General features: G+C 35.1%; 1 pseudogene; it reads left to right on the top strand.

Moving 5' to 3' along the window:
* Positions 1 to 8,317, top strand: part of LOC140505999 (heat shock cognate 71 kDa protein pseudogene) — a 57,651-nt pseudogene extending 49,334 nt beyond the window's left edge.
* Positions 8,318 to 12,844: the final 4,527 nt, after the last annotated feature.

The following is a 12,844-nucleotide window of genomic DNA, read 5'->3' as shown; positions in this document are numbered from 1 at the left end:
TCTAATAAGTTGATTTCTTCTTGACATAAGGGGTTCTGTTGTATCTAGAATTATCTATTTTATGTGCAAATCACTGTGTCTGATTGAATATATAAAATTAATTTCTTAATCAATGTAATTTCTAGAAAAATTTCTAGAAAAAATTTTTTTAGTACTCTTCTTATTATAGTGCCAGACATGGCTGGTCCTTGATCAAATTATGAAACACACTTCGGTATATATTCTCCTCCCACGTTTGCATTCACCGGATTTCAAGTTCCAATGCTGCACTCTGATTTCTTAGATCCTTACACTGCACTACCACCTCTAGACTTGTACTCATTAAGCATTTTAAATTTAAATCTTTCTATTTATTTTCTGTAGAATATAAATTAAAATATAAAATTAGAATATAAACTAGAATATAAATTCCTTTTAAGTGGAGATTATTTAATTCTTTTTTTTTTTTCTTCTTCAATTCCTAGCAAAGTACCTAGCACCTAGTGGAAGCTTGACAAATATCTATTAATCTGAACATTAATAGATATCTTCCTTGTTACTTAAAACCTTAAGTGGGAGAAACATAGTCAGTGATCAATAAAAGAAAAATATGGTTTAACTCCATCATAGGAAAGTGTGAATGATTGATACCTTCTGTTATTTCAGAAGATTATAGGTCATTAGGTCCAGACCAGACATCATCAAAATTTTTTGCATCTTAAGGTAACATCTTGAATGTAACAGTGATAATGCTTATGATGATAATGATAACTCCCATTTACATAAGATTTCGAGGTTCACAAAGGACTTTCTTCAATGCAACACATGAGTCAGATTATTTTCATTTTGTTGAAACAGAACTTAGGCTAAGAGAGATATTAATTTGCTTATGGTCATACACAAAATAACTGATGAATGAATATTTACTGACTGAATGTGTAAGCAAGTTAATGATGGACAGGATCTTCAGACTGTTGAAGTTATGGCTTACTGCTGTATTGACTTAACAAAAACAAAGAAAAAAGATAAGAGCATTGGATCCAATCCATTAGAGGCTGCCTTGTCACAAGAATTACATGAACCTTATGTGTTGTTCTCATTTCCTATAGAAAAAGAAAGAAAAAAGGAAGGAAGAAAATAAAAGAAAGTTTAGAACTAGATAAGAGTCTTATGAACCGGTTCTGAAACCAACTGACTATAGAAATGTAAAGGACTTTCCTCATAACAACCTTGTGAGGTAAATAGTTCGACTGTTACTATCTCCATGTTACACATGAGACTGAAACTAAGACAGGCTCAAATAAACATTATCAGGAGACTTTGAGAAACAGTATCTTATTTCAAAATCATAAATCTGAAATAGCATTATTGCAATATCATTTGATTATTATTGGGAATGGGGGGAAAAGCAGAACATTATAGTAATATTCATATTATATTGAACAGAGAACTGCCTGGACCACTCACCCTTACCTTTTTGGAGCCTTCATCTTTAAATCGGTGAAACTGATTTACTTATCACAATCTTTCACTTCAGCTCTATACATAACTCTATGGAAAACAAATCACCAAGAAATGAATGAAATAAACTCTCCCGTTCCTCTCTCTCTCTCTCTCTCTCTCTCTCTCTCTCTCTCTCTCTCTCTCGCTCTCGCTCTCGCTCTCGCTCTCGCTCTCGCTCTCGCTCTCTCTGTCTGTCTGTCTCACACACACACACACACACACACACAGACACACGCACACAATGAAAAGAAGCACCAACAATAGAATTTTTGCAGAGAGGATGTTCAGGGAATTTCTGAATGGTTCAAAATTATTACTACATATGGCCAAGTGGAAGCTATCAATTGTCTGTAAATCTCCTAAGTATTTTGACCACGAACAATGACTAATTAAAAAGTCCACTTTGAAAATGACTGTAAATGTTGAAATCCAATACTCTTCCATTTTAAAGATTTAGTGTACAAGATAAGCTAGTGACTTCCAGAACACATTGCCACATGCAGGTCACATGACCTGCAAGATGACAGATTTATTGACATTTTCACTATACCTTTAAGTACAACCCCTCAACATATGCAAAAAAAAAAAATGAAAAAATTGACCAGATATAAACCAATTCTAACAAATTCATGACAAAAAAAAGAGAAAATAGTGGGGAGGTAAAATCCTTATGGATTAACACAGAATAACTATAAACCTTAAATTACTCTCTAGCACAGCATAACCTAAGAATATTTATATTGGGGCTTATCTAGAGATTTTGAACCCCATACTAGATAGACTCAACTTTAATAAGAAATCCACTCCCTTGTCCTGCAACAGGTAGACAATTACTGTGCAGTGAAGAAAAAGAGGTCTAAAAGGTACCTTCAGGGTAGTACCTGTTACTAAGTTAAGGACCAACAATATTTAAGAGACTTTGTTCAGAAGAACGTCTCTTTCAAACAATACCTTGAAAATGGGGTAGATGCTGAATCAACCCAGTCATGAAAATGAAAGGAGAAAAACTGAGAGGATATACAACAAAAACTTTGATGGGAATGAAAAAAAGGGAATGAAAGCCAAACTTGGACAGATCTATTTTCATTGGATGATACTTTGGACAGGAACCCTAGTAAGTAAACTCAATTTCCTTTAATGGAACGAGGCTGAAATAAGAGTGCAGAAAAGTATCTAGGGTTTACTCATCAACAAAGGGGTATGCTATAGAATGTGAGTGATGTGTTCATACAATAGAAAAAAAAAAGATTGCAAGAGAAAACTGATAAACAAAAGCCTACATCATGGTTCAGGGGGTAAATCAATAGAGAAGATTATAAATCCAGAAATAAGTATGAGTAGGAAATTCTCCAATAGGTACAAAGCTATGTCAACAAATTCAATAAGACAAAGAAAAGTAAATCAATATATGATGAAATACAGAAACACAAGGATTCCCAAGAAGGTAAGTAAGAGCAAGGAACTTCAGAATGGTGCAGAATGGGAATGGAAAGAGAAATGAAATAGAAGAAGAAACCAGGAATGATTAGATGACATAATTTTGAGGTTTCAATTTAACATCAACAAACATAACTAATATAACGCTTAAATGAATTCATGATGGAACATTTCTCTAAAGAATTGAGACAGAAGTGATCTCAGAAGTTACCTAATCTAAATATATCAATTGATAGACATTGAAACTAAAACATGGAGATAAATCTTGGGAAATTTTCAATATTCCAGGCTAATACTTTTGAGTTTTTGGTGCTGAATTGTTGAACTTGACACTTATTACCTTTTAAATTTTTTTTTCTCGTTAAATGAGGCCATATCATTCAAGTCTGCCAAGAACTTTTGGGGGGAATTGCAATTCTGGTATCTGAAAAGGTTCAAATTAGCTGAAAAGTCACAAAACATGCCATTTGTATCTCCATTTCAACTATCTATATGTTCCAATATATTGGATAATTTAACAGAATCATAGATTATTTTTTATTACAGTGTAAAGCAACTTCAGTGGCTAAGTACGCCAAACTATACCAAAATAATTCTCTATTACGTAAATTCATAGACAATGAAAAGTAGAAATACAAAAGAAATAAAAGAGACAAATATCAGACAAAGAAATCCTTTTTTCTTTATGATTTTCCAGTAAAGGAAGATTTGAAACAGCAGCTTCTTACTCATTTAGGAAGAAAACCCTGTGCATAAGAACAATAGACTCACAATGTTTACCTTAGTTTCATCTCTGTTAATGACTAGCTTATGTAAGAGAAAAAAAGAAAACTTGAAATAACAGTTTCCTTGTACAGCTAAGTGAACTCTTGAGTGCATTTATATTTAATGTTTTTTAAGGATTGCTAATGTAATAAGGAAGTCAATCTATATATTCTTTTTACTTATGAAAGTGCAGCCTAAAACCCTTGGTCCCTATTCACCTACGCATATCCAGAAATGAAATAGGTATGAAGAATACATTACTTCATATAATTTCATCAACCTAGACTCTCATTATGCTTTGCTAAAATGGAAAGAGATTTGAAGAAAATTTAAAAAGACAATAAAAATGGTTTGTTTTAAGAGAAATAGCTGAGCCACAGGTGGTTAGGAGTGCAAAATGTCAGTTTAAGAATATAACCAATTTCTAGGTAATCATGGGAATCAGTTGTCCCTAAAAATGGCTAGGGGGAATGATAGAGAGGAAGAGACTGAAATTTTTAAGGCTGGGATAGCAATGCACCATTGAGTTCTAAAAATGTAAAGGGACAGAAGAGGGAATGTGGATTTTTACATATTTCCTTTGCAAAGTTCTTTTGGTTAAAATTATGAAGCATTTCTCTCACAGCCTCAATTCTATGACTTAGCAGTATCTCTGAAAATAGTTACTTTTTATTCTGAAATACTCAGTGTTTGATAATGGCTGTAGAGCACTGATTTCTGGTAAATGATTTCAAGTGTGTTCCTAGTACAGAGTAATGAAAGAGAAAGTGAAGGAGAGAGCTAGCAATTGTGTGTGTGTGTGTGCTTGTGAAGCTGATTGAGAGACAGAGAGACAGAAAAGGCAGTGAGAGAGAGAGAGAGAGAGAGAGAGAGAGAGAGAGAGAGAGAGAGAGAGAGAGGTGCCGAAAAGCCTTTAATTTCCCTGTAGATATATTCTTTTTAATGCACAAGTAGTAAGAATTCCACTTCACTGTTGTGTTATCCAATTTCATAAAAAGCCCGTGCCTCGTTCTTTATGAGTAATACAAGTTAGTTATGTTTAAGTCAAGGGTAAAAAAGTAAGGGAATCATTGTCAGGGGAGATTTTTTTTTCATTTTTACCTCAGTAAAATCCAGCACTACAGAATTGAATTGTCATCTTGAGAATTTTCCCCCAGGAATAGATCTGATCATGAAGTTTCCTTGACCTACAAAGTTAGATTTTATTGGTTTAACTTGGCAGAGATGTTGATTAAGGATAACTAAATCTTATATTTATGATTTATTTCTTAGAAACTTAGATTTATTCATTTTGTCCTCTGTGATTTTCTTTGCAGGTAGGCCAAGAACATTTACATATGTGTGTATTCAGTGATTATTTCTAGTGTTTTGATACATAGGATGTTCAAATTGCAAGGGATTTTAGAATTCATCTGGTCCAACCCCCTCATTTTATAAATGTAATGTAGTAGACAATTGTATAAACTGAGTTTGCAAAGTATTTTACATATATCACCATATTCTTATTTGATTTACATTTGATGCTTGTTTTACTTCTGTTTATTGTCAAGGAGAATGAAGATTGGAATGGAAAGTACAGAACAACAACAAGAACAAAAAGGCAAATGAAAAGTTGACATTCAAGATGAGAGAGAGAGTACTGTGACTTGATATCTTAATGAATTTGTTACCTGTCTTAAATGACCTTCACCTAGCATACTGAAAGTATGCACATGCAATTGTGATTGCAGCTCTATTTTAAGGGATCTTTGAAGAAACAAAGGAGAAAAGATGGCAGAAAGCAACAGAATTAGTGAGAGGTAGGTGACGAGATGTTTATTTATTTTATTTTTGTAGAGTAGAGGGTCCTTCCTCTAGAAAGTATTGATTTCTATACGTTAAACTCCTGAGCCCATTTGGAGGAACTAAATGCTGATCTCTTTCATGGCACACTGGATCCTGTGGAAAAGGCCTTAAGAGATGCCAAACTATATAAATCACAGATTCGTGACATCATCCTGGTGGGTGCTTACATTCGACTTCCCTAAATTCAGAAGTTTCTGCAAAACTTCTTCTATGGCAAGGAGCTCAGCAAGAGTACTAATCTTGATGAAGCTATTGCATATGGTGCAGCTGTCCAGCTTGCCATTTTGTCTGGAGATATTTTTTTAATTTATTTATTTTTACTTTTCAACATTCACATTTTGAGTTAAAAATTTCTCCCCATCTCTTGCTTTCGCCCATCCCAAGACAGCATGATTACAACTTCTGCCAATCTCACCTCCCTTCTATTACACCCTTCCCTTCTCTTATCACCAACCCCTCTCTTTTCTTGTAGGGCAAGATAGATTTCTATACTCTATTGCTTGTTTCCCTTATTTCCAAGTTACATGTAAAAACAATTTTTAACATTCATTTTTAAAACTTTGAGCTCCAGCTTCTCTCCCTTCCTTCCTCTCCACCTATCCCCACTGAGAAGGCAAGCAATTTAATATATATTATTCAAGTGTAGTTATGCAAAACACTTCCCTAATAGTCATATTGTGAAAGATTATATTTCTCTCCATCTTATCCTGCCCTCCATTTATTCTACTCTCTTTTTTGACCCCATCCCTCCTCAAAAGTGTTTACTGCTAATTATCCCTTCCTCTCATTTGCCCTCCCTTCTATCATCCCTCTCTACCTTCCAGACTCACTTATCACCTTCCCTCCTACTTTCCTGTAGTGTAATGTAGATTTTCATACCAAATTGAGTGTGCGTGTTATTTCCTCCTTAAGCCAAATCTGATGAGAGTAAGGTTCACTCTTTCCCTCTCCCCTCTCCCCTCTTCCTCTCCACTGAAATTCTTTTTCTTGCCTCTTTTATGGGAGAGATAATTTGCCCCATTTTATTTCTCCCTTTCTCCTACTACTATATTCCTCTCTCACTCCTTAATTTTATTTTTTTAAAATATTGTTCCTATTCAACTCACCCTGTGCAGTTTGTCTATATGCATATAATCCTTCAAACTACACTAATACTAAGAAATATCTCAAGAGTTACAATGTTATCTTTCCATGTAGGAATACGAGCAGGTCAACTTTAGTAAATCCCTTATGATTTCTCTTTCCTGTTTAACTTTTCATACTTCTCTTTTTTCTTGTATTTGAAAGTCAAATTTTTCATTCACCTATGGTCTTTTCATCAAGAATACTTCCAAGTCCTCTATTTCATTGAAAGACCCTTTTCACCAAAAGAAGATTCCATAGTCTGATTCTTTTTCTGGTTTTTTGCTAATTTCCACAGCTATTTTCTTGACTGTTGAACTCTCTGTCAAGGTAGTTCTCTGCTTCCAGTGCGGGGTGAGGGTTGTACTCTTAGCCCCTAGATTCCACAACAATCTGTGGGCCCAGAGCTCCATAAACAGTGTCTGCAGCTGCCCCTGCAGCTGCTGTGGCTTCTGTAGGTTCATAACCCCATCCCCCTCTGCTGTCCTGGGGCTGGGGATGGAGGGTTCCACTCTCACACAGGTCCCACAGGTTTTTTCCACTGACCTTCCAATTCATTCTCACATTTTGGGCTTGTGAAGTCGAGAAACCAGCACTAGTGTGAGACATTCATTCCCATCCCCTCTTCCCCTCCAGGTCTATTCAGGTCTTGTCTATGCTGGCATGACCCATGCTGGACTGCACTCTGCTCTCAGTGCAGTGAGATAGATGCTTCCTGTCAACCTTCCAGGCAGTCTTCGGCTAGAGATTGCTTCATTACATCATTTTGTGGATTCTGCAGCTATAGAATTTGTTTAGAGTCATGTTTTACAGGCATTTGGCTTGGCTTGGGAGGAGAACTCTAGAAGTCCCTGCTTCTACTCTGTCATCTTGGTCCTGCCTCTCTTTTCTGGAGATAAATCTGAGAATGTGCAGGACTTGCTCCTGTTGCATATTACTTCTCTTTCCCTTGGAACTGAGACTGCTGGGAGAGCTTTGGCAGTTCTGATCAAGCATAATACCACCATCCTCATCAAGCAGACACAGATCTTCATCAGCTATTCAGACAACTAGTCTGGTGTGCTTTTTCAGGTTTATGAAGGTGAGAGAGCAATGACAAAGGATAACAAGTTGCTTGACAAATTTGAGCTCACAGGAATATTTCCAGCACTGAGGAGGGTTCTTCAGATTGAAGTAGCATTTGACATTGATGCAAATAGCATCCTCGATGTTTCTGTTGTGCATAAGAACACAGGGAAGCAGAACGAGATCACCATCACTAATGAGAAAGGACCTCTGAGCAAAGAAGATATTGACCATATGGTCCAGAAGACTGTGAAATACAAGGCTCAGGATGAAAAACAGAGACAAGATGTCTTCCAAGAATTTTCTTGAATTTCATGCTTTAAACATGAAGGCATTGTAGGGGATGAAAACCTGCAAGGCAAAATTAGTGATGAAGACAAATGGAAGTTCCTTGATAAATGTAATGAAATTATCAACCGACTGGATAAGAATCAGACTGCTGAGAAGAAAGAACGTGAAAACATAAACTGAAAGAATTGGAGGAGGTCTGAAACCTCATCATTACTAAGTTGTACCAGAGTGCAGGGGGCATGGAAGGAGGCATGGCATGTCTGGTGGTTTCCCAGGGGATGGAGCAGTCCCATCTGGAGGTTGTTCTTGATCTGCCATTGAAGAAGTTGACTAAACACATTAGAAGAAAGAGCATTCCACATAGCTTTCCAAATATTCAAGGGCACAAATCTGTACCAAGGCAATAGCAGTTTAAAAGTAACATTTAAGCTACTATGTAAATCTGGGCATTCTGAATATTTGAATATGTGTAGAAGGAGAGAAGTGAACAACATCGCATTTTATCATTACTGCAAACAAGAGGAAATGCAGTTCTTGTCCTGGAGAGTAAGATCTATTTAAAATTGGAAGAAAAAAAAAGAAAGGAAAGAAGGTAAAGTCTGAAAGTATGGGCCAAAGATTTGACTTCACATCTCTGCACAATTTTGAAATACAGGCAAACAAATCATAAGAAATGTAAATAGTGATCACAAATAGTCAACATAGTTTTGTTAACAACATGTCTTGGCAAATTAAATTTATTTTCATTTATCTAGACTTTAGCAAAACCTTTAACATTTTTTCAAACTATTCTGGTGGAAAAAAATGGAGAGATATGAATAAGAAGATCTGGTGAAATTGAATCTGTAAAATGATTGGCTCGAAAGAGAAGTTACTTGTTTGACTTCCTCAGATTTGAAACATGAATTTGGATAATAACCAAAATTTTCAGGTATGAAGATGAGAGAAAGCCTGAGAATGATAGATGAGAATGTTACTGAGTAACAGAATTTAAAAAATAATTTTAAAAAATAATTTTAAAATAGTTAGCAATGTAATATAAATATTTATTCTTAAACTATGGATTAGCAATCAACATAAAAAATACAAGATAAGAAAGACATGCTAAAGTGCAATTCCTACATATGTGGATTTGGGTATTTCATTAGACAGCAAACTTGACGTAAGAAACCAGAAATGTAATACCGTTTTAACTCAGAAAAAGATGCATAATGTCCAAGACTAGAACAGATGTAGTCCTGCTTTAATATTCCTCACTCAGGTCACATATGAAATATTTTGATAACTTAAAGACCCTATTAAAGAATGTTAATAAATATAGAGTTTCAAGAAGAAGCAGCTAGATGGTTTGGAGCCTGTTGTCAGAAAGATCAAAATTCAAATTCATCCTCAGACACTTACTAGTTTTGTGACCCTGGGTAAGTCACTTCACTCTGTTTTCCTTAATTCATTGGAGAAGGAAATCACAAACCATTGCAGTATCCTTTCCAAGAAAATAGCGTAGACAGTACTGGTATTCTAAGGTCCACAAGATCTTCAAGAGTCAAACATTCTTTAACAACTGAAAGGCAAGAGCAATTCCAAGGGCACAATCAGAATGATAAAGTGTTTCAATTTCAAACCACATGAAGGCTCTTTAAATAAGATTAATAGGTTACCTGAAAGCTTTCTGTCATATTTGAATGTTTGTTGTTAGGAAGGATTAAAATTACTCTGATTGTCACTTATACCTTATATCTCTTGCCTCTGAAACAAAGTGAAAGCTGAAGAGACAATTTTAAACTTGATGTAAATGAGAGAGGAAAAAAACAGAAAGGATACAAAAAAACAAAAACTTCTGAAGTATTACAGCAGTTGAAAATACAATGAGTTAGCTCTGGAGATAATGAGTTTTCCATTACTAGAAATCTTGAAGTAAAGATCAATTGCTGAATATTTGTCAGGTATAATATAGAGAGGAACCTTGTTAAGGTATGGGCAGACTAGCTAAGGTTCTTTCCAACTCTGCAACTTTGTGATGCTCCCAATACATCTCTGAGCTGGATGTTACAGGTATTAATGAAGTTTTACAGATGAGGAAACGAGGTTCAGGGAAATCAAATAGTTTGCAATATTCAAAAAATCTAGGAAGCAATGAATGTAGAATTAAAACTCTCCTGATTCTACATCCAACATATATTATACTAGATTAAACTGCCTCTCTAATTATAGGGGAAAATGAGGCACAAACAGAGATTAAGTGATACTTCACATTTAATTAGAATGTAACAGCCAGATGTTGACACCAGATTTTCTGGATCATTGTTTGTATCCACAATGACTCTACAACTCTATGTTAATATAGTTCAAGACATTCAACATAAGCAAATAGGGTAAAAACATTTTATGAATTTTAAATGCTAAGTAAAATGCTTATCCTATAGAATTTGAAGTCTTTACAAACATTTTCTTATAACCCTGTGAGGCACTTAACACCACTGTTTTTATTTCTGATTTTCAGATAAGGAGATCTAGGAGTTCTAAGTGATATTTCTTCAGTCACAAAGCTAACACACATTAAGCTAAAACCTAAGCCTTGTGACTCGACGTTCAGTCCTATTTCCACTAAACCTTACTGCCTTTCTATGTCTCTCAGTGTGTTTCATCCAGATTTATGATTTCATGGGTATAAGGAGCTTCCAATGAGGAAAGCCCCTAAAGTAATGCGTATTGTCAACTGCTTTTCTATTTATCACTTTAGGGATTACAACTTTTATCATCTTAAAGAACTCAATCAGAACATAATGACTTACCTAGTATTATGCTGCCACTAGTTATTAGGAGTAGAATTGAAAGTCAGCTCTTCCACATGCAAAGATTGATGCTAGTTACTTGTCATGCATCCTCTTGGGTCTATATGTAACAACAGAAATAACTTTTTCGTGAATTAAGAGGAAAAAGCAGAAAATAAAGTAACTGCTTGAGATGTTGAGATAATCACAATCAATAAATGAGAAAATGTAATTACTCATATTGAGAGATTTGAATCAAGTATCTTAAACTCAGAAGAAAGTAAAAAGTGCCATGGACAAAATGTTATTCTCATTGGAGAAAAATAATCTCACAATTCTTGAGGAATAGAAAACATGGTTATAAATAGATTTTGGACTCTTATTTATTTATTTGTTTATTCCAGGGTAGTTTTGTAACCATTAAATCCACAAAAGGATTGAAACCAACATTTCCCGTTCAATTTGTTGAAATCCTTCGTTTTCAAGGAAGACCATGACATCAAAGAAATGATGACATGACTTGCACTTGAATTTTCTTTGAGAGAGGGAGGGCTGTGCAAGGTCATCAGCCACACGTTCTCCTCCTGAGCCATCTGGATTCAGTGGCCAGATATTCAGCAGGATGACTGGAGATGCCCCAGGATACAATGGAAGACCTTGGCTTTTTTGGCTAAACCTTATTCAGATACTCTCTTAGAGTGAGGGGAGGCCCATTCAGTGAACAGACCTCGTTAAGAAGTAAGCAGGAATTGGCCTTTTAAATGAGCAAAAGAAAAAAAAAATAATGTTGTGAGGGAAAGAGCAACATTTACTATTGATAGTCACTCTTAAGCCTGGAGTGTCCAGAAAAGAGCTATTAAGTAGAGTTAGGACAAGGACTTATTGGTGTGAAATCTATGGGCTTCAGAGTGCACTGGGTTCAAAGTTTTGGGAAAGACAAGAAGGAAAGAAAGACAGACAGAAAGAAAGAAAAACAGGAAGGAAGAAGGAAAGGAGAAAGAAGGAAAGAAGAAAGAAGGAAGGAAAGAGAGAGACAGAAAGAAATCTAGCCAGTAAATCCCAAGTTAACTGGGCATCCTCTGGCTATACAAATTTACCTTCCTTTGGAGAGGAGAAGGAAGGAGGGGGACAGAAGGGAGATGATGAGTTGAATCGCCCAGCTAGCTCGGTCCTCATTCAGGCAGCTCGGTGTACTCACAGGTTTGTGTTCATCCTTCATTATATACTATTTCATTAATAACCTTGATATTCTGGACTTTTTTGTTTCCCAATAATACTGATGTTATTTTTATAGCTCTATAAAATACATTTTTGGTAGTTGTATTGTTTTGGCAATGAATAAGTACATTAATTTAGGTAGAATTGTCATTTTATTATATTAACTCAATCTACCCATGAGCAACTGATATTTTTCCAATTATTTTAATCTGACCTTATTTTCTTGAAAAGTGTTTTGTAATTGTGTTCATATAGCTCCTTGTTTTGTTTTGGCAGTACACTCCCAAATATTTGAAAATTTCTTTAGTTACTTTTAATAGGATCTCTCTTTCTACTTCTTGCTGTTGCACTTTCTTGGTAATATATAGAAATGCCAAGGATTTAAGTGGGTTTATTTTATATTCTGCAACTTTACTAAAGTTATATACTATTTCAAGTAGTTTTTTACTTTACTCTTTAACTACATAATCATATCATCTGGATGTGTGCTGATGGTTTTAGGTAGATGCTACTTATCATTTCAAGAAGCCTCCATTTATTCTTATGTTCTCTAGGGTTTTTTAATAGGAATGAGTGTGGTATGTTCTCAAAAGCTTTTTCTGCGTCTATTGAGATAATTATGATTTCTGTTAAGTTTTGTTTTTGATATGGTCAATTATGTGGATAGTTTTGATACTATTCAACCCACCTGTATTCCTAGTATAAATACCACTTGATCACAGTGTATTATGTTCATGATAAGTTCTTGTAATCTATTTTTTTAATTTGACATTCATTTTAACAAAATTTTGGGTTCCAAATTTTCCCCCCTTTTATCCCCTCCCCCCCAAACACCAAGCATTCTAATT

This window comes from Notamacropus eugenii, chromosome 1 (assembly GCF_028372415.1).
Source record: "Notamacropus eugenii isolate mMacEug1 chromosome 1, mMacEug1.pri_v2, whole genome shotgun sequence".
Lineage (NCBI taxonomy): Eukaryota > Metazoa > Chordata > Mammalia > Diprotodontia > Macropodidae > Notamacropus > Notamacropus eugenii.
This window is presented reverse-complemented; position numbering and strand designations above follow the sequence as displayed.